We start from the raw sequence: 23,500 nt of genomic DNA, 5'->3' as shown, positions 1-23,500 counted from the left end.
AAAGCTTAAAAACCAGAGCAAAACACTGCAATATACTGCAACATCCCACACATACATCCCTCTTTTGTTTTGTTGAGTTTGCCTGAACACAAACTGGACAAAATATGCATTCCTCAGAGAAATGGAAGAGGTTTAATATCTAATAACACTAATTATCCTGTTGTTTTAGGTCCTGACACATGTAGTACAATCAGCTCATTCCCTTAATCCGGTTTTCCCCACTGAACTCATCACCTGCGGCTCTTTTTCACCTTAGCACTTCAGCACATATGCCAGTTCATTTTAACTTTTGGTTCAGATCTGCCTTGTGCCTGTGAACTTTACAATACAATCTGGCCAACATGAACCCAGCAGACTCTGATTCAATCCCAGAGGAACTGTTGACACTCAGCACCAATCAGGGTCAACAGCTCTTCTGGGATTGAATCGGAGTCTGTTGGGTTCGATTCAATCCAATCCAGGACCTTCAGATGCTCTGCCTGTTGGATCATGGGTCACTTCTGTCCAACAAACGCTCACCCTTCACCACAACATGCACCACAACAACTTGCCATTTTGGGGTATCCTTGGTTTAGGAGGAACAGACTTGGTGCTCCTAGTCTGTCTGTGCCTTTTACCTCTGAGTTTACAGACCTTTCCGGAGTTTGCAAAGATTCCCTGGATCTTAAGGAACTTTTTAAGAAAGCTCATTGCAAGAGTGTCACCCATACGACTGAGCTCTTGGTCCCCTCCCAGGATGAGTTCGACTGACTCTTCTTCTTCTTGTTCTCATCTCCAAGGCTACAAAGAATTTAGATTCCTTGGGTGCATGAATCACTGGACTGTCATCATCTCCTTCTGGAACAAGGAAAGAAGAACAAATCCCTGTGACCTTGCATCAAATATAAGGGACTCAATCACATTGTTTCCAAAACAGCTACCTTCTCCCAATAATCGTCTCCTCATTGGAAAAAACTTATATCCATGTCTCTGAGGTGTTTGTTGTCACTGTTGGTAGCATTTGGATGGATCCAGTGAAGACCAGTGGCTTCAAGGACCGACCTGCCCCTTCCCCATGCAATGAACTTCAGTGTCAAGGAACACAGGCCCTCTTCTATAACCATTTTGAATTCTCCCCCTCACACTGACCAGGGTAAAAGATGGACAAACTTGACACCCAGTTGTGTCATTTCCAGCTGAAAAACTGTCCATCTGTCCATGCTGAAGATATCCTCTCTCTGGCATCTCTTATCGGTGTTGTAACCTTGTTTGGCACCCTGGGATTAGACACAACCCAGCAATGCTATGGCAACACTTCTGGCGGTACTCCAAGGAGGACACAAATGCATTCATCATCACTGACTTTGTCACCAGCCTACCACTCTCTGATGGTAGTACAGTCAAACTCACAGAAATTGATTGGTGTCCCAAAACTGCTCAACTCATCCCATTGCCCACTGCCAAAGACACTACTGAAGTCATGTTGCAGCGTGTGTTCCGGCTGCATATCCTTCCCAGTGATGGGAAGGACATGCAGCCTTCCGTGAAAATTATTTATCTGTTCAGAAATGTTTATTCATAGTACATACTGACTCACTGTTGGGAATTAATATGTTTAAGAGTAATCCCACATTTAGAACATACAGTATATTAATTAAAACAGCCAGAGTGTACAATAATGTTACTGCAGGGCTCAAAAGAGATATTGTCATTGATCTGATGTTTTTAAATACAATGTCATTTTCTGGCAGAAACGAAATGCATCTGAACCATGGGTTATTTCTGCATGTGTTGTAAATGAAATATTGTAAATACAGAAGGAAGAAGTTTGTGCAAAAGATTACTGCAGAACAAAGATGATACAAAGATTTTTTTGTACCCATCAGTGACACAATTTATTTTCATTTTTCTTATGGAGAAAGATGTGATGGTAACCTCTGCTGTTCTGATCCAGTTCTTATGTCTTTGCCTAATGCTGTGAATCTGAGCACCTTTGCTATTGTACACTGTGTAATCGCTCTGTAGAAGGATATTTTCTCTGTAGAGGCATCTAGTTTGACATTGAAGTATTCGATAGGAAGATTTTATGGACTATTTCCCAACTTTAGTCAATCATACAACCAGATAAATAAACTTAAAAGGTATCAAGATGGAACAAACTTAATTCATCTGGAGAAAAACACTGAATTCCTTCTTATTCTGGTGTTACTCCTCTGCTGCTGACCTCTGACCTCTCATTAGAATGGGGACAATGAGAAAGGATCGTGTTTTCTTTATGGTAATCAACAGTGAACCTTAAGACAACAAACACGTGAATTACTGCAGGGGCTTTGGATTTGGAGTAACAGAGGAAATGTGGAGGTGAATAGAGGCTTTCTCTGATGTGGCCTTTAACGAGGCACTTGACCATAAAGCTCCAGACAGGTTCTCGGTTGTGAATATGTCTTCTGAATGTGTGGAATTACAGAAAACTGATGATCATTATATTCACATACTATTCACACACGATGTTTTGATGTCACTTAATGCATTTATCTGGAAAAGGAAATGATTTTGCAACTTTTTACTTTTTTTCGTTTGTTTGGTCAAAACTTGCATGGATAATTTTGCAAAAATTAGGTTTATTTGAAAGGAATTATGAAAAGGTCAGCTTCATTAGTCCTTTGGACAGATTTGGATGCACGTGGAACCAGTGGCATACCTCATCACACCAGTCGTTAGACAATAATAATGTCTGAATGTTTGTGTGTGTGTGTTTGGTTTTTTGTGAAATAACCCCGAGGGGAGGATCTGGCTGCAGCTTTTATGGAGTAGACATGCTGTTGCTATGGCAAACGTCAGATGAAACACCATGCTGTACATTTGCGCACGTGTGTGTGTACGTCACAGCTTTATCTGTTAAAAGGATTGAAAAAAGTTTCTTTTTTTAATCATCCTTTCTTTTTGTTTTATGCAGTCATTCACATACATACGTAATGGAGGTGTTTGGTATCCACATAATGACTCTCAAGAGGGACTAATATAATTAAGTAAAGCCTCTCTGTCTCTATCTTTCTCTTTCTGGCAGTGTCAGGCCATAGTGAGCAGGAGTGAGTAATGTGCATAGATCCAGGCTCTGTAATTGGGTTTATGCGCATCCAGTCCCAGTCCAAGGACCTCATAGAGACAAATGGCATAGGAGTTTGGCCATTGGCGCATGCTCACTCTTTTCTATTTTCTTCTATATCGAAGGTATGGAGCCAGAGCTGAAGAAAAGGGAGAGAAAGGTTAAAAAAAAAGCATAACAAATAACCCCGGGTCAAAGGTCATTAACACACGGGTGTGCTCTTTGCTCAGCCGCATGTATGTGAATTTTGGAAATACTGGACCTGCTAAGGAAAGATCCTCAATAGCTCTATGCAGACATGTGCTCTGCGTTGAGTTTGTCAGAGCTGAAGTGATTAGCCTATCAAAAATGAAAAATTAAACTGCAACTATTTTGCTAAATAATTAACTGTTTCAGTCATTTCAAGCAAAAAAAAAAAACAAACAAAAAACCCCCAAGCCTTTATTGATTCTTGCTTCTCCTGTGTGATGTTTAAATGCTTTTCTTTGTCAAATATGATAGAAATAAAATTTCTTGGGGTTTTGGACAATTGGTCAGACAAAATAGTTGACACATTTGGGCTTTGGGAAAAACTGATTCGTGTTTTTCACTACTTTTTGGCATTTCAAGCACTAGATGATCAGTGGCAATTTATAATTACAGTGGTTGTATAATATTTGAGTGTCTTCTGTCTTCTGATAAAAGGTAATCAGTGTTTTATTTTTTTTTAGATTTCACACAATTTAGAACGCTTTAGATATTATATTTTAATTCGACATTTTTACCAAATAAATATTTGAATAGAGAGAGAGGGAGAAAAAGAAAGAGGGGGGGTGTCTGGCTGCTCCTGTGCGCGTCCCCGTGAACGTTGTGTTGGCGGGGTCTTGCGGTCCCTCCCTTCCCATGCTCGCCCCCGACCTCCCCGAGGCGCGTGTCCGCCGCGGCCCTGTATGTCCGCCAGGGGGCAGCTGTGTCTCGGTCTGAGGCTGCGCCGCTCCCGCTGCATCACAGAGAGGAAAATACCACCAGATGGCGGTTTAGGATTGCTGCTCTTCTCTCAAGGCGCGGTTCCGCTCGCACGACCAATTTTCAATATTAAAATACGCACAATATTAAAACGAAAATCGATTTATTGTTACGAAAGGTGATAATCGATTCGGGGATGGTCGTTACAGGTGAGTGTCTTGTGTTTTTGTCGTGTTTTGTGCGGTGGGAAAGGAGACGGAGCACAGATTAAAGATGGTGGACAGACAGGGAAGACTGGTTGGTTGGGGGATGGGCGTTAGCGGCTAACGGAGGTGAATGTGCCTTCTCGCTCTTCCTCAGTTACATTCTAGCCTAGCAGAGCCTTTAGCTTGTGAGCTAGCTCCCAAAATTTCGGCAAGACAACTTGCTAGGGGGGCAAGTGGTTGCCGCAGCGCCGACCTGTTTTGCCACAAATTTCAATCCGGCGCTGGAGTTTGGCTTGTCAACAAATAAAGAGGCATGCGGTGTGACGTGTTTTCTTGCTCTTTACAAGGCAGGATTCAGAGCATCACCTTCTCTCAATTGTACAGCCGTATTATGATTGTACGTTACAGTATTGCCCTCCTGCCGTGCAGTGCTTTCTCCAGTTTGTCATCAGCGCAGTGCCACGTTGTTGTTGACTTAGTTGTTATCAACCTCTGGCAGTTTTGCTGTTTGCACACACAGATGTGTACAATATGAGGTATGAACATGTCCCCTGTTGCTACTTTTTTCCTATGTCAACATCAGCATCCCAAGCTGCTTCTTGCCTTCAAGTTTTCAGAGAAGTGGTGACTTTTCACACGGCTCATAAACACCTTGATTTTCCTTTTTTAGAATAAATGACAGCACCTGATTGCTTTTCAACATAATGTTTGCAGAATGGACTCTTGTGCATGTTTCACAACATTATTATGGCGCTTCTTTCCCCTTCCCGCCCCCTTCTGTGCGGGAAATAGGCATCACTGAGCGGGGAAACATGAGTCACATTGGGGGAGGGGGGATGGGCTCCACCAGCAGTCCGTACAGGTCTAAATGGGCTCCAGTTTTGGCCGTCCCTCCCCTCCCACACCGCCTATGTGAAGCTCACCCTGTGCAGTGCAGCTAGGGATAGTTCATAGTGGGTCAGAGAGTGCCTCCTCCCAGTGTGCATGAATCTCAGATTGTTGCATAACTGCTTTGTTTACAGTCAGCCATGTGATTTCTCATCCAGGCTGTCTTGGATTGCTGTCTGCAGCCCGCTTTCCTGCCAACTTGTCTTACATTATCACTCAGTGTTTCCAACCCGTACTGCACAAGCCACGTTTCATTTATTATGAAGAACAAGTTCAGCAATGCTTGTTAAATACCGTGAGAACAGCGTTTGCACGTTTTGATGACATTTTTGATGGCTTTTGTTCATTCTTTCCCCCTATAAGTACTTTTATTTCTGTTGTTTTGATGACAATTTTTAGTTTTTAATGCTCTATGAAATAATTGCTTAGCAAAGCTTCAAAGGTTGTCCATATACAGAATATATTCTTTTGCATCATCAGTTGAGAAATGTGTTTTTGGCAGTGAGCGAGATGTTGAAGGGAAAAGGGAAAGCTACCACAGTCTAACCAGAGTGGCAAAATCTTAGATAATTGACAGATTTATGTTGTCTTTGTCATGAATCATATTTCCCACTCCTTAACATTATTTATTAGTTTAGTTTTCACGAAGCGACTCTTCAATTCTGTGTTATTCCATACTACACATCTTCATGGGAACAGTCTGATTGAACACCAAATGCCTCCAGGCCAGTTAAAATAGTGAAAGTGATTTTGTTTTTCCATTATTATTTCTTTAGTCATGAGAGTGCAGTAGGGCATCTACTGTTTGGCATGATTATTATAACAAGTCCTGTTTCATTCTTATTTAATCTGTTGTACAGTAATTGCTAAATGTACACCATTTTTCCCATACATGAAATGTGTTTTGGGTGGATTACCCAAAGAGATCTGTCTCTTTTTGTATTTTTTATGCCCATCGTTCAGTATTTTGCTTGTATTGAAAACTCCTCTGAAATGGTGTGGTGAAATACATCTGGATATATAGACTTGGAAAGATTAGGTCTGAATGCAGTTCTGTTTGCATTGGGTTCGAGTTAACTGAGTAGGGTAACTGAAAATATTTTGGGTGCTCTTAAATTGCAGTCTCAGGATCATTTGGTCTGATATGTACAATGCCATTGCAGTGATTGTTTACTTTTTCAGCAAGGAACATGCACGTGGGCTATATTTCTAAAGCTGTTGTATTTTGGACTTGCTGTGCGGTATATATAAGTTCTATATATCATAGACCTACCTCATTAAGAAACAAACAGGTCCTGAATGAGTTGGTTGAGGTCTGTCCACATTAAACACAGTTTAATGTGAGCACAGTTTGAAGCCGAGCTTTGCTGGAATTTCTTGCATAACTAAAAGTGGCTGATGGGAAGAACATGTCATTGTGGAAACCTTCAGATAACATTCAGGGTTGACAGAAATGATGACTAATCCCACCTCTTTCCTTTAGTCCTTGAATTGCTGACTTTTTGCCCTGACTTTTCCCATGATAAGCATATAAAAAAACTGAGAATCCATCCCACAATACTTCTTATTTGTAGCATATACTTGTACTGTAGTTTGTTGTCATTTTAGATATACTACTGGGAAGTAGTGAATATGTAATGAGTATTTGTTTTGAATAAAATTGGTACAGACAAGTGTTAACAAAAGCATTCTGGCTCCTCCATATGTTGCAGTGAACATTCTCTTTATGAACATGTCCTAATGAAAGTTAGTAACAGTTAATTATATTAGTTGTAAGTATCGATTAAGATAGTGAATCAAATGGGAAAGCGCAGGTCTGGATTCTGTACAGTGAACTGTGCCATATAATAGTTTCTAAGCCAGAGGCTCCCAGCACTCAACTGCAGTGTGCTTTTTGTTAGAGCCATATGCTTGTAATGACACAGCTGAGGAGATTATGTAATGGCTTTGACATTTGTCAGAGCCTATTACATGGTGACCTTGATTCAAGAAGCTGGCCATAGAAAGAACAATATTTCCTATGCTTACTGTTGTCCAGCCTTAGGCAGTTTTCAGCACAGTCAGAGGAAAGTGAAAGAAAAACCAAATATTGCTGCCATCTCTTCAGTTAAATCCCTATCAGTTATGCATCTTTAAGCCACAAAACTGAGGATACACAATGATTTCAGATAATTCCACTCATTATGAGATCAACAGGCTAGTTGCCTTTGTAATTACTTATAAATTATGTGGATGAAAATTATTACAGCGGTTCATTAGGTACATTGTTCTTATTGCTTTTAACATAACAGCCACCCAGAGGCTTATAATTAAATTGTGTAATGGTGTTAAGAATAACTTGTATGCTAAAATTACACAAGCAGATGCATTTTAGCTACACCTTATTTGCTAAGTGAAATGACGATGCGTTGGCGGTGTGATCAGACCTGAAGTCTCGGCAAACAGGCCTGCATATGGCTTTCAGAAATTGTTCTGTCAACCCTGGCTGGTTTAAGGCTTTTTTGGGTTGTGGTTTCCTGTTGTGTAATTATTTGCATTGCTGTTGTCTGTCACTTTTTTCTACAATTATAGAGAAGCAGCATCATAGACAGAATAAAAAAATGAGATCTGTGATAAGATATATATACCAAGAAATAATGGAAATACTAGCTGTGAACTCAAAAGTTGCATGGTTCTTTTTTGCACTTGTAAGAGCTGGATAAATTCAAGTGTTGGCATAGCTCTTAATTAGTATCAGGTTTCTGTGGTTTAAATGAAAACAGTTTGTCTATGTTTGCACAGTTACATCATTACACAAACACTGGTGATATGACCTAGTTGTTCAGGCCTTGACACTGAAGACTCAGGTACTGTTTGGTTAAATATTGATTGTTTCTGTGTCCTCATCATTGAAGAGAAGCCAAAGTGCGAAGAGCTTCTGGCCAAGAAATATATTTCATAGTTGTGAGATTTGCATATGTTGAAGAATAATATTGATCAACATTGCCATTGTCTTTAAATACAGTGCTGTGAATTGTTCATACGCAGACTAAAATCAGTCACAGACATCAGTCTGCCAGTGTGTGCAGTCAGTATGTAAAGCAAACTTTTCAAGTACGATCCTCAAGCCCTCCATAACTCAAAAAAGGATGAGATGGTTACAGAACAAGCTGGTGACCGCACCACATTGATTAGCTGTGAAGTTTTCCCCTGTTTGTACGCATGTCAATATGGATTTCATAGATTGCTGACTTATATTCAAAGTGATAATGCATGCCGGCTGTTCTTTACAGAGTGCTGGGGTCATCATTTACCATGCTGCAAGTGGTGTCATCATGCAGAATATTACTAAGCTGTGAATGTGGGAAATTGCCAGGCTGATTGGGGAGTTAAATTGTGTGTTGTCATGCAGCAGAATAATTCAACATTGACATAATGATGCGTTAGATAACACAATGACAACTATTTCCATTTCCATTGCCTTAAGAGGGATAGAACCTGTAGTCTGACAATATCTGTTAAAGTAATGCTATTCAGCTGTCGGGTGTCTGTCATGTCATGGTGTGTGTGTGTGTGTGTGTGAGAGAGAGAGAGAGATGCCTCTATGGTTCAGTTGTTGTTCGACTGAGCAGTGCTACTTTTACCTGCAGCAACCATGCACATGTTTTTGCTGATGCTGTCAAGCTAATGGCTGCTAGTGGCTATTACTACTTTTATAAAAAGTCAAGGATAGGAAACACAATACCAAGGCTTCACTTCTAACATCAAGAGACTTTTTTTGCCCCAGAAAATGCAGGATCTGACTGAAACAGCTGCTTTAGTGCAATTACAAGTCTCAGCAAAGCTGCTTTGACTGATTTAATTCCTCTGACACCTCTGGCCTTGAAAGACTGTCGTTAGCTGCACTGATCTTGCTGAGCAGATGGAAAACAACAATTTTTCACAGTTTTTTGGTCTCCTACAGCATACGTATCTGCACTGTAAACCACTCTTGTGTTGAGAAAGCAGAAACCAATTGAGAAAATTTTGTATATTTTGCTTTCATGATTGTATCATGGTCAGAGCAGTCACGCTGAGCCAAGCAACAGCTTTGACTTTGAACAACAGCCGTTACTACTTTTATCAAATTTACAAACATAAACATGTCCTGTACCCAAGCTTTATGAAAATGAACATGCAAATTTTCAGCCCTTTTCCCAGCACAGTTCTGTGATGTGCATTTAAGTTTTAGATGTTGTGTAAATACTTTCCTATGTGGGTTACAGGAGTGCTGGAGCATCATTCATTCTGCAGTGAGTTTGAAAGAGAGACTGAAGTATTTCAGATAATTCATTGCCAGTCAATGGGAAAGAAGTCATTTGTCTATAAGTTGACTAGCTTGGAAGCCAGTCTAAAATACAAGTTAAACATGAGGCCTTCAGAGCACATAGTGGACCAATCAGTGAAGTAGAAAAAATCTTGTGTCTAGTAGTAGAAACTTGCAGAGTGAAACATATTTTCATTTTCATACATTCTGGATTTTTCAGTGAAGGAGAAGGCGTTGGTGTAATTTTACGATTTACATCTCAACCACACAGTGGCTCGGTAGGATGTGGGTCCATGGTAACGCAACACAAAATTATCAAGGTCATTACTGTAACTCTGAATAGTGTGAATGTGATTTGTAATAATGTGTTAATTTGGTGTCTTTTCACCATTCAACTGCAACCACAAACTTTCCTCTCACTGGCTGCATAATAGGTGAAACATTACTGCTACTTGAAAGACATCCGGTGAAAATGCCAAAGCAGTGGTATGTTTTCTGTTCCAGTTCAGTTTTATATAAAGGAATGAAACACTGCTGTTGTTAGCCCCCTTTTATCAGAAGTGTCATGAAGCAGTGCTTATGTAGTATTTGATGACAATTCAGAAAGGGCTTGTATTTTGGCTAAGAAGAGGTTTGGTTTCCCAGTTTATTATTACAGGATGTTTGGATGAATATTTTGGTTTGTCTCATCAGCCCTGTGCTATTAGGATAGTGAGGAAGTGTTGCTACCATCTGTGTTTGGATTGCCTGCTCTGTTGAGACTGACAGAAGTTCATTTTTACATCAGGGCTGTAAAGTGGAGCTTTGTAGACTGGAACACCTTATTAAAGACTGCATCAGACAGATGGCTCACAGAAATAGGCTGCTACCAGCACTTCTTTCTCATTGAATGCAGGGTAGAGTTTAAGATGGCATGAACAGTGAACATTTGTGTGAAGAAGCAGATGTAGGTCTGTGTATATTGACATTAAAAGATTACATACATTGTATATGAAAAATGTATTTTAATACCTTTGGCAGATTATTTCAGAATGAAAATGAAAGCTGACTGCAGACACTGTACATTTGTCAGTTTCTGGGTGGAAAATATTTCTTTTGGAGCATTGTTCAACAGTATGGTTGTAAAAGACCTTGATTAGCATAAACATTGAGATATGTGAAGGTAGTGCAGTCTGTTTTTTTTATGAATCGAAACAAGAGGTTACGATACATCATTGATCTCTTTGTGGAGCAATAAATAGTGCCTTCAGTTTCAAAGGCTTACATTGACATGGTGCTCATACAGGCTCTAGGTGTTGATTTTTTTTTTTGTAGTCGGGGGGTGGGGGTAGATAAAATTTCACCTTGGATTTAGAGGGTTTGACTTTTGGCTATTTGGATTTATTTTAGTTGGTCAGAGCAGCCACATCTAAATTTGGCACCAGACCAGACCCGCAAATCCTCTAGGTGTCATTTACGCAGGCAGTTAACAACCAGCTTCAGGCACCAGCAAATACCACCTCTCAGCATCGACTGTGGTGGTGTGAGCCTCAGCGGTCAGTGTAATCTGTACACTCTCTTAGTTAATATTGATTCACTGGGCTGTGCCAAGTCAGTTCTGTGGTTGTGCAGGGTGGAAAGTTATGGTTGGGAAAGGTATGGAAATTTCAACAAAGTGAGCTGCTAAATGGAGCTTTCTCACCGCTCTGGAAACTTTAAATGTGCCAAATATTTGCTGGCTTTGGAGACAGACATCATGAAAGAATTTTTACCATGTTTAAAAAAGCTAATTGGTGTTGATTGATAGAAATGGTCTGGAAAAGTATTTTAGAGTAGGAAAGGGTTCATGTCAAGGAAGTCAGTTTGATGCTGGGGCCATGACAACAAAACTGTGCTATCTGGTATACATGTTACCATGGATTTCAGAGGAATCCCTTTGAGGTCTCCTGTAAGAGGAGATGCAACTTACCAGTTTTTCTCACAGTCTTGCACTGAGACATCATTAGTTTGTATCACTCAGACCCCATCTGCTCTTTCGGTCCCTGTACATAGGATTTAGTGGTTTTTCCCTGGCTGCAATGGCTGACTCTGGAGGATTATTTATCTGTAAACCTCCTTCCTTATTCCCCACTGACTGTATATTACCCTGCCAACATTATCCAACACTGTGAAACAATATCAGACAAGCCTGCTGCAAAGAGATTCCTACAGCTGTTGACAGTTGTATTCATGGTTAGACTAGCCTTGAACACTGTCTGCAGTGGCTTATGGACAATAAACTGAGGAAATAAAACATCATACAATAAAATGCTTCACAAAATAACTCATTTATTATGGTACCAGTCTTATTGTTGATTGCATTGTTAATCGTTGGGTCTAATAAATTTCAAATAATTTGAAAAAGAAATGACCAGCAGTCTAAGATTCAAAGTTATTCAACATAAAACACAGACAAGCACATACAAGATGAAACCTTTTGCTATTTTTGCTTGATTAAACTGCTTTGATGATTAATCATTGATCAAAATAATTGCAGAATTTCTGTCCGTCATCAGTCTGTTCATCAGCTTATTGTGTCAGCTTTATGAACAAAGTGTTATAATAGCATTTTATCGTGACTTGGCTGGTGATTTACATCTCATATGTATTCTTGGGCTTTTTGACAGGGACTGACTGAGTTTTTGCTTCTTCTTGGCTCTGTGCTCTCAGTCCAACCAGGCTTGGCACCTATCATGAACTGCTAAAGATTCAATGCAGCAAGCTGTTATACAGTGAGATATAATAATACCCCAACCCCAGAGTAGGAGTGCAGCTAATTATTTGCTGTTTACTGCATACTTTTAATATACTGATTTAATTTCTTGACATCAAGTTATTCGCTGGGTTTGTGAATAAAATAGGGTTAAAATATCTATCACAGGTTTTTAAAATGTCTTGTTTTGTCCCACCAAATCTAAAGATACTAAACTTACAAATGACTTTTCAATCAACCATCCAAATAAGTTAATTATCTTTCAGCTTTATATTTTATTACTATTGATCACTTCCATGATCAATTATCATATCTAATATTATAGTTATTTAATTTTAGAAGCAAAACAAAGCTTAATTTAAGTTAACAGAATCTCATATATTATTTATTAAAATTTCTTATTCTCTGTGACAGACAGTTAAAAAGTTGTTTTTCATTAACTGATATAGAAAAACAGAAATGATGACACAATTTAAAAATGTCTTCAACTACATTTTCTGAAATTTGCACTAATTGCTCAATCTAATTAATCTGCACCTCTCCTGGAATTGATCTCTTTGTTTTGTGCAGGGTGAAGCTTTCAAACAGCTGCCAGCATCCCTCAACAGAAGAGACTCTTCTCAGATCATTATGACTTTGAATCCCACAAGTTGCTGTTTCCTTTTGAAATGTTCCACCTTCTCTTTGTCTTACCATTTGTGGCAGACACCTGGCTGAGATTTACATACACTACCGCCTCGAAGCATTGTTCTAAACCAGCCATCTGCTTCATTCAGTGCTCACTAGCCTCTTCTGATTCCTTCAACCTCAGTCTATATCCAGGCAGTCATTATTTTCCTCAGCCGCCTCAACATTATTGCTACATTAACTGCATTTTTTTTTCTTTGACATCTGCCTGCTCAGATTAGCAGGCTTCTCCTGTTCCTGTGAAATCTCGCCACTAGATCATTAGGAAGTAATAACGGGTGTGAGAACTAATGGCCTTCGCAAGAGCTGTGTGTAAATCTGTGTGTGTGTGTGTGTCTCACCCTGTCCTTCCTCTTTCTCCCCCTCTGTTTGGAGTGAATATAAGGCAGACTGAAAATCAGGGCCAAGGTGAGAGGGAGCAGATCTTTCTATACACTCTCTCCTGCTGCTCTTCCCCTCAGTGCTACTGTCACACTTTCTCCTGATTTTTCCCCACCTTACCCCTCCTTCTATTTGCCCCCCCAACCCCCATCAGGCGCGCACACACGCACACACACACACTTTCCCTCCTTGTTCTCGCAGCTCCATTTTGCATCAGCTGCAGCCAAGCAGGCAGCCATTGCACACAGAGGGGGAGAAACATCCACTGCTTCTCATCTCTTTTATTCCCTACCACAGCTTTGCCCCTTTTTTCATATGATCTGTTTATCCTTTAGTCACAGAGGTAGTTCTCAGGAGAGTGGGGGGTGGGGGTCTATTTTTCGGCAGAGATCTTATCAGTTTGTGCAGTTCACACAGCATCCTTCCTATCCCTTCTTTGCTAAGATCAGGCTTTGTGCTGCAGAGAACAAGTGTACAGTAGTTTGTGGCAATAACAGATGGCTGTGTGTTGTGTGTGTGTCTGTGTGTGTGAGAGAGACTCCGTGACTCGGTGTGTTGGATGGGTAATCTCCCGTGTGACATAATCATAATCTGGTTAAACCAGACGGCTGCGGTTGGCCTCAAGGCTGTTCCACATTTAAGGCCAAGGCTCTCTGGTCTCAGAATGTATAGAGGCTGGCAGCATGATAAAGTGCAATTATTGTCATGGTGGTTCAGCTTGTAGAAGTGGCCCAGAGGGGCATATTGTGGTTCAAACTCTCAAGCCATGCACTTGTTTGGCCTTCATTGTAGGGAGGTTTTGAAAGGCGTGAGTGTTTAGATTTTTTTCTTAGCAGTAGTTCTTCGTAGATTGTCCTGCTGTTTGTTTTAACTTCGAAATAATAATATAGTTATCAGCCTATCTACTGATGACTTTCTTGATTAATTGTTTGGGCAAAAATATCAAACATCAAAATTTTCAAGAGCCCAATCTAACATGTTTAAAGTGTTTTTCTGTCTTGGAAGTTACACACCTCAAGATCAGTAATGATTAACTCTCCACTTCCGGCTTCCCACATCCTGCTGTAAACACATCCAGTGTTGCATAGGGGAGGACAGATTCCATCTTTGGCAGCGTGATTTTAGTAGAAAAAAATACTGTTAATACTACTAATGTTGTATTTACAGAGGCACAGTTAATGCTAAACACTGTTGTAAAGTAGATTCAGTGAAGTCATCAGTAAGGTGCATACATTTTATTTAAAAACAGTATGGATCATTAACCCATGGTGGACATAATTACTCAACCTTATGTCTGCTTTGTGTCAGTTTTAATTCCATGTTTATGAACTTTGCATAAGTCAAGGATATATATTTTAAATGATTATTTTCCCTTTGTTGTAAAGGCATTTACATCACTTAATTACCTTTCTAATTTGAACGGGAAGGTGTTAGATTGAATGCATCATTGGACCAAACTGGAGCTCTCCTAGCTCTACCTTTGCCTGCAGTTGACAGGACTTAAATTCTGCAACCACAGAAAACACTAATGAGAAGGTATACAAGGTGCCGTGCAGCTAGGGTTGCAACATGCACATTAACAAAAACAATTGCAAGTATGTGACGCATGCTTTTGGTCTACTGACTCGCACAAACACCCAAACTTCCTTTTTGCAGTTGGTTCTCGCAGCATGTACAAATAATGCAGGTTACTGCCTGCTGTTGTCATCTTCTTTTTCTGTTTCTTTTTCTCATGGGCAGATTGGTTGTCTGATCTTCAAGAAAATCTTTACCTGTTTGGTTTGCATCTGTCTTGATATTTCTCCCCTAACTGCCCCTCTGTGTTTGTCTGAATTGCTTTGTGTTGATTTGCAATCCCTCCATCTGAAGCATTTTCCCAGCTATAGTACACACATTGACATCCAAACAGTAGGCATTCAGGAACATAAATTCAACATCCCTTTCAGACATTCACCCATTTATGTTAATCTGAATGCAGTTTAACATGTGACCCTCGGTTCTGAATAAGCATACTGGTTACTTTTATTTACAAACCAAAATAGCAGTACTTCACTTTCAACGCAACACAATTCTGAATTACATTAAAGGCTGGTACAAGGTGAGACATGCAGAGAGAGAGAGAGTGAGAGAGAGAGATAAATTTATTATCTTAGTTGTCTCTTGTTATAAACCAGGAAACACTGTGAAAAAGACAATTTCAAGATGCAGAGGAGATCGATCTTCTTGTGTTAGATCAATCCCATAAAACCAGTTTACCCCTTGCAGTGCAACTGCGGTATAATAGAATTAGCACCCGTCTCACAATAATAATCCATAAACAGTCTCTCCGTGGGTTTTCATGTTCATTCATGCCATGTCATGATAAAATGAATAACCACTAAAACATTTCACTTATGCCAGTCATCGTATTACTATGCACTGTTGTCTAATGTAAAAAAAAAAAGCTAGCAGAATTCATTATCAAATAATTAATTATTAAATTATGAAACTATTTATAGTAGTTAATTAAAGATTATGTTGGGTTGGTGACAATCTTTTGAAGCTTTTTTTGTTGTATTTGTTGGAAATACCTTAATATCCAGACGGCAGTTAATCAATCAAATGTTCTGACAAAAAAAGTAAAGAAAAGAAGTCTGCTCTCTGTGGCAGGCCTGTAAAAAGTCCATCCAATCATTTCATTCAGACCAAATGAAGCACACGTCCACAGCAATAAGCAGCAACCCCCTGACCTGAAGAGTGAAAGCTGTGGCAGCAACAGACTATCGTGTAGCGGTAAACACAGTTAGCTCAAAGCACACGTGTACAGCGACGAGCTGCTGCGGCCAGGTCGGGTAGCCATTTTGGGCTGCAGTATATTCACAATTGCTATTTTGCTTGCGTTTATATTGTTGTGGTATTTAAAAAAGGGTTTATTTATGAATTTAGCAGACTGAAAAACTAAGAGCTTGTTGAGCATAGCATAAGGTGCAGACGTTGTAATTATGCAGTGTCCATGTAATAAATCATGGCTTAAATTGCAAGATAAGTAACTGAAATTCATATCTAAATTATAGAAACCCCTTCCGAAGCCAGCCAAGTTGCATACTTTATGTCTGAAAAGGGCTCACAACATGGCATTACACATTACCAGATGCAGCTGGTTTCTCTGTGCATGTGCTTGTTCATGTATGTTATTGCTTTTCTCACTTGTTAAACCTCACTCCACACGTGTAGTAGAATTTTGTATTTACCACCTGCACCAGTGAATTTAGTCAAGAAAAGAGAATTGAGAGTGAAACAGAAACCGGAACTTTTTTTGGTCCATTTTCATTGTGGTTCCCTACTAAGTTAAAACCAGTGGAAAACAAAGTTCGGCACAGCTCTTGGCTACAGTACTGAAGGCACACACTCCTTTTTCGTCAGTCATAGTGATACATCTGGCAAAGTACTACCGGTACATGCTTCAAGCTTGTTTATTTTAGATGTCATAGTCGTGTTGCACATAAGCTAGGGTTGTGTATTGAATCCAGTGATATATATATTGTGATACAAGGGTTATGATTCATTATATTGCGATATTGTAAACAAGGCAATATATTGTTTCATAGGACTATATGACTGTGTTTACATTAGCATTTGCTGGTGTGGAGTGTTATCTCAGTTCATGCAAGCGCAAAATATATGTACAAGTTGTGAGTGGGCTATAGTGGTGATTGTGAGTGTAGTGGTGTGTTCAAGGCCAGCTTTTTGACGCCAGCACAGGCAAAGTGAGGCGATGCAAGAGCTGGCTTCTGTCATCATTGGTACTGTGATGTTGGTTTTACTGTGACTGAGGCTCAAACCTGACTTAAAGCTGTCCTTTCTGTAAAGGATCAGCTGCCCATAGTCACTTTACTTTGTTTGCACTGTTGAATATATTAAAACTGCTATTAAAAATGTTTTGCATAGTCTAGTTTCATCCTGTGGTCTGAATTTACAGATTCCAGAAAGGTCAGTTCTGTCTTCTCTGAACACTCTGTTTAATAGGGCTTGTTTTGAGCACTGCATAAACTCATCACCGTAAAAACACTGAGCTGGCTCAGCTTCTTTCTCTTTCTTTGGAGTATGAATAAGGCATTTCCTGCAGACTGCCACACCTCTCACACATTAACCCAGTTCTCAAAGAGGTTATTTAATACCAATCTGTTGGAGGAATCTGAGTGCTGTGAACCATAAAGGCTTTAAGCACAGTATTATCTCTATCTGGTTATTCATTATAGCTGTAGCATGTCAACATACTGGCTGACTTTCTGAATGAGCAAATTGCAGTAGCTCAAAAGTGAAAACGAGTTTTAGTTTTAGTGTTTTTGTCTCTGTGATTTTCTCCCTCTCCAAGTATTGCAGTTTCTTTCTGCACATCCAAAAGATGCTCACACTTTTCCATCAGTTTGTCCCCCTGTGTGATTTTTTTTCCCCTTTTTGATATATTTTGCAGATCTAAACTGTAAAACAGTCACTGGTCAGTTGCAATGAAATACCCGCATGAAGCATAAACAGTACTGTCTACTGTCTGATGCACTCCCAGCTGAAGGACTTTCAGTTAAAAAACATATCTGGTGCTCATTATGACAAACAGGAAGGTCTGGGGTGATTGAAATATTTAGAATGGCTTGTTTTACTAATCATATCTTTGCATGAACCTTGTTGTCTCTGCATCCCCACTAAGTTAGAAAGTGAGCATTCAGTATTTAACTGCTGACTGTGAGACATGGCCCTCTGATTTACCAGTTTCTGTCACTATACTGTTATGTCTAACGATAGAAGTACATCATTTCAGTTACAACCCCTCGTTGCTATTTACTGTGCAGACAAGCCATTCCTGAGCGACTGCTGCTATAAATAATTATATTTATGTAGCAGCTTACCGCTTCTCTTACAGGCATAATGCATAACCTTGGTCAGTTTACTGAAAGAAATCTAGAATTTCTAACCTGAGCTGTTAGAAAAATTATCTTTGTCAATTTTTAGTTGTCATTAGTCCCTTTTAATAAATACATAAATATATATATTCTGTCAAACTGAAGGCTTGATTAGATTTGTTTCCTATGTTGGTGAATAAATTCTGAATGAATTTTTAATCCAGTTAAATGCTCTCCAGTGATTGGAGAAATTAATTTAGCCTTGTGCCTCTGATTGTTAAGTAGTAGATGCAGTAAATCAGTGTTGACTGTAAGGTGAAATGTGTTAGTTATTTGATAGCTTTATAGGTGTATGCATCTACTGGAAATCTTACACAATTCAAACAGCTGGAAGCTGAAATATCTCTGTATCAAACATGACATTAAAAAGAAGATTAAAAATTAACTGATATCAGAATTTTGGAGGATCAGGAAGAGAATAATATTATCTTAAATGGTGTTAAGTGTGATAAGTGATGTTTGTCATGTGATAACATGACATGATAACCCTTCTTGGTGTTGAAAGTAAAGACCTGACTTCACACAGTGTTTTATTATCATAGTAAGCTGTGATAGCTGTGAGGTAATGGGCTCTTCCTGAATTGCTCTGCAGCTTAGACCTGCATATTCAGCTGTCTGACTGATTGCAGGCTAGTTGTCTTACTTTCAGCTCTTGTGATGTATTTTACAACTCAGCGAAGATGTCTCGAGGGTTGTCTGAGAGTTAACCAGGTGGTTATTCTGTCATATTGTTGGAACCCAGTAATTCACATCTGACAGACATCATTGGTCTATTTAAGGATTTATTTTCATTGCCTTTTTAAAATAATTTCAGGCTGTTTTATGCACACAGTTTTTGTTTGTATCAGTAAACAGTTAAGCCAACAGTACAGTCAGAGGAGTCCAAGTACGAGGCTTTTGCTGAGTTCTCTGTGCTTTAAGGACAGTGTGTCACTGTGTTTTGCTATCTGGAGGATTGACCCTCTTATTTTCCAGTCATGGGATGATCCCTCAGGCCAGCAGGTCAACCAAGATTCGAATTAATTGAATCCTTGTAAATCCGTTTGGGTGAAACTTGTCCACTACCCTGGAGCCCACAGCGTTCACCCCTGGCCCTAAAGCAGGTCTTTTCAGGGATAAACGACAAATGAGTCTAGACGAGTCACTCTGCCTCTTCCTCCATCAACATCTTAACCCCGTGACACAGTGTGGTGGTAAAAGCACATTGCGGAGACCACAATGTGCCAGGGAGGGGAGGAGATAATGCAGCGTGGTTTACAGTTACAGATAACAGCTGAGGCTGATTTAGGTCAAACTCTCCATAAGCCAAAAGTGTCCAGAGAAACTGTTTTTGAGAAAGTAATCTAAGTGGCAAATGGCTGTTGAGTAGAAAATGACTTGAAGTCTGCACTGGGTATGTGGTTAAGGAAACCAGCCTTGTTTACAAATTGTTAACATCTATTTGTGCAGACAGAACCTTCAATAAGTTTGTAATGATTGAGCCTGCAAAATGTTTGTGCTGACTGCTTTTGATTGTAGCCAGACAGAGAGAAAGAGAAAGAGGCATAACAGTTAATCCACTTCAACCTGAGCTGCATGGGACATCAGCTCAGCAAGGCAGAAGCTTCTGTATACTGTATAGAGACTGGAGAGACAAAGTTAAGCAGCTTTAGCTTGTGGCAGTCAGTCAGAGCTCTACAGATCAGTGCATTTTCACTGAGTCTATGCTTGTAATCTAAAGAGAGAATGAACTCAGTTTCTTCTTCTTGAAATTTCTTCAGTCCAACCCCTCACACTTGATTAAGTAATTTTGTGGTTAGATTTCTCTTAAGTGCCCTTTACTCTGGCCCAGCTTTTGTTTTCCTTAAGCTGATTTGGCTTACTGATTAACAATTAATTATTGTGTGTGTGTGTGTGTGTGTGTGCATTACTTTCAGTGACTTTAAATAGTAGAATTATTTTTCAGATGTGCAGTGGAAGTAATGATGGTATTTCATGAGAATGTGGTCAAATGCTTTTTTTACCCATTGACCGAGTGGTCAATTTTTAATTAATCTGGGTTTTAGGATGAATTATCTTTTTTTAGGATAAATTATCTTTGTCTGTATGGGACATAGATAGTGTAATTGTAGTCTGTCTCTCTAAGACTTGCTATTAACAGGTAATAACACTCATAAACCCATAAGAAACCCAAGAATGTATGTGGACTACTTGATATCCACTAAGACTTGTGGAGATACTGATAAGGAAATGCTGAAGGACAAAGTGTCATGAAATGGGACTTACTACTCTGCAACTTGTCATTTGTTTCTGAATCGAGGAAAACTAATTTTTCTGGGTTGTGAAATGAGCTGGACAATATGCAGCAGCAGTAGCACATTTTGATGTTTTACTTTATGCCAGCTGCCTACCAGAGGCCACATGAACACTGTTAAAAACAAGCTGATTATGTTTTGTAGCTTAATTAACATGACAATAAAGGCATTGACTTGCAAACGTGCGGTAACTGTTTGACAAAACACTACACGCCAGCTTTTTCTATTCAGCCCTTACGCACCAGCACAGTGAATCAAATTAATCTTACGTAGTGGACTACAGCATTAGGATATATTAATCTCTGTCAGGTTGTCTTCAATTGTTTTATAAGTCATTTCCATGTAAATGACCAGTATACACTCAAGGATTCATTTTTTTCTGGGTTATTGTCTGAAATAATTCCTTCACTTCATCTTTCTATAATTTGTTGGTTTTATTTAGACTGTTTTTGGTACTAATCCCATTCTATAAATTTACATTTTCCTCACATAGGTAGCCTCAGTGGGAAGTGTTAATACCCAGCTTTACTCAGTAATGCAGGATCAACGTCTCACATCCTGAAATATTGACTGTACAGACAGAAATGGTGCGTGAGTCTCGATTGGCTTTATTGATGGCAGCACATACAAAAGAACACTTACAGTATCTGGGCAACCATCCTGTGCTTTTTCCCTCCTGATGTTATTAGTGGTGAATCAAGTCTTGAGTTTTTCTCTCTCAAATGCTGCACAGTTGTATCACACAGTAATGGAAACAGAGTCTCAGAGACAGAGTCTGTCTCTAGAGATAACGGCCAATTATAGCAGATGCGGTGCAGGTTATAGTTGTCAAAAGAATCTGCCAGCAAGGACCACGACAGCAGAAAGGTGTGTGTGTGTGTGTGTGTGTGTGCTCGTGTGTTAGTTAGCTGAGTTTTCAGAAAGATATTTGCAAGACCTTTTCTTTCTGCAATCATCACTTGTTAAATCCTCTTTATGTTACTTTAAATCCTTTGTAGTACCAAGTAGAATTCACTGCTTCAAGAATTGTATGTCAGAACTGCATATCCACCTGTAGTGAAAAGTGTCTACTGGCACCTTGCTGTAGTGCCAACATTGTAAGTGATGCTGAATCATTATGAGCTGCAGTGGCACTGTAATGGTATTGACCCTGCATCCTCTGATCTCCCTGTAGGAGGGAGACAGGTTTCCTTTGGGGATCAGTAAATTTACATGTAATAAGCTGTATGCTATTTTAATCCCTTTTGCCATAATGGTGTAGCTGTTGTTTTATAGGATTTTTACTAATCCCTATGTAAGTTATTTTAGTTATTACTTATCAAATAACAAAGATTAAAGTAATCAACATCTTTACTCTTAACCACCTTGTTCTCAAACTGGCAAACTGCACCATACATCATAAACGTTTTGTCCACATCCTATAACACCATCCAAATTACCTCATGTTTGCAGGATAATAGAAATGTTCGCTTGCACTTCACCTCATAAATGCCTTTACCCACCTTCTTTTCCTCATGAGTGCCTGATTGCACATGTGCAACTCCCAGTGGCTAGATTTACTAGACAATTTACTTGCTGAATGGCGAGCCATGCTTTGAATAGGATTTCAACCATTGATTGCCATAACACTACAGCATCACATCGCTGGACGTGTCATGCATTTATTATAACCATTATGCAGTTCTGTTTAGATTCTATCATTAGCTTAGTCACAAACCTGAGGACATGAGTTTGCATCTGGAAATTGTTTTGCCTGCTAGAACACACATTGTACATTTGTCTAACTACTGCAAAAGTGGTCATTTCTAAAGCATTTTTAACGCAGTGCAGTTTTCTGGCCATGTAACAGGCCTGTGTTTAAAAAAAAATGCAAGGAGCTGCGTTTCAGGTACCAGTGAGACAGTGACGTCCCAGCCGGAAAGTCTTGTCTGAGTAATAGATCAGTGAGACTGAACGTTTCTCACACGCCAAAACACTACACAATGTGCACAGTGGTTTATAGTTTACACTGGTCACTGTTTGTTTTTGGTCCTGGCAGATGTTAGTCACGTAGGTATGCAGGCATTAGTTGGATCAGGTTAAACTGTTTTACAGGACCACTTTGCGTTATTTTTTTCCCCTCTCCTGAAGCCTCAATCCTGTCACTTTTGCTTTTGTTTTACACTTTTACCCACAGATCTCCTCCATGGATGATGTTTCTTCGCCATAGGTTAAGATTTCTGGCAAGTGATGCCCATAAGCAAGCAAACTTGAAGCAAGCTGTGTGAAGAGTGTGTTGGGCCATGAACTTAATTGTCTTCAGGGAGAAAATAATATGAAAATAACTTTCCCTGGCACTGGAGGAGTCCTGTAGTAGTCCGATGTCATGGAGCACTGATTGGATCTGTAACTGGTCCCGTTCTTTTCTGCGCCCCACCCCACCCCCCATACTCTGGTCCCTCCTGTCTCCACTCAGCCAATCAAATATGCCATCACCGCCGGGCTTATGACCCACACCAGTTGCTATAGCAACGCCGGCCTGCCTCCTAGAGAACATGTCATGCATGTTAAGTGGTTCTCAGATGCTCGCTCGTTGTCTCTCTGTCTTGCACTCTCTCTTAAATAGACACACACGCACACTCTCACTCTCACAGGATGATGTGACTCTGCAGACCGGAGATAGTTAACACGAGGGTCTGTTTTTGTGCCTCTGAAGCAGCACTTGTAACTGGTACAGCGTAACCCCTGGTGCGTCTGTTTGAGCATGAGTTGCTACTTTTACCTGCTGAATACCTTAACACTAAAAACATTTCGTACCACTTCTAAAATAAAGTCCTACAAAAATTTCGTGCATAAAATACATATAAAACTCTCCTGCTTGACGCAAAGCAAAACAAACTCCACAGATTATTTATTTCAAAGCAAAAAGTCCATGTTAAATTTTTTAAAGATTGTTGGCTCCTAATGTTCCATTAACCTGGACAGAATTCCTGCTGGTTCTGTCTTTCTATTTTCTTTCTTTCTCTTTGAAGTGGTTACAAGATGTTTTATCATTCTAACTGGTCTGTGCTTCATTTTATTG

At 39.6% G+C, this 23,500-nt stretch overlaps 1 protein-coding gene across 1 annotated transcript in view; it reads left to right on the top strand.

Moving 5' to 3' along the window:
• The first annotated feature begins 4,028 nt into the window (after nucleotides 1-4,028).
• The window catches only part of stag1a (stromal antigen 1a), a 36,911-nt gene continuing 17,439 nt past the window's right edge, over nucleotides 4,029-23,500 (top strand). Inside the window, exon 1 of the mRNA XM_046413315.1 lies at nucleotides 4,029-4,239. The gene's annotated coding sequence lies outside the window, so the exon portion shown is untranslated. The remainder of the gene's footprint in view (nucleotides 4,240-23,500) is intronic.

This window comes from Scatophagus argus, chromosome 15 (assembly GCF_020382885.2).
Source record: "Scatophagus argus isolate fScaArg1 chromosome 15, fScaArg1.pri, whole genome shotgun sequence".
In the NCBI taxonomy this organism is placed as follows: Eukaryota; Metazoa; Chordata; class Actinopteri; family Scatophagidae; genus Scatophagus; species Scatophagus argus.
This window is presented reverse-complemented; position numbering and strand designations above follow the sequence as displayed.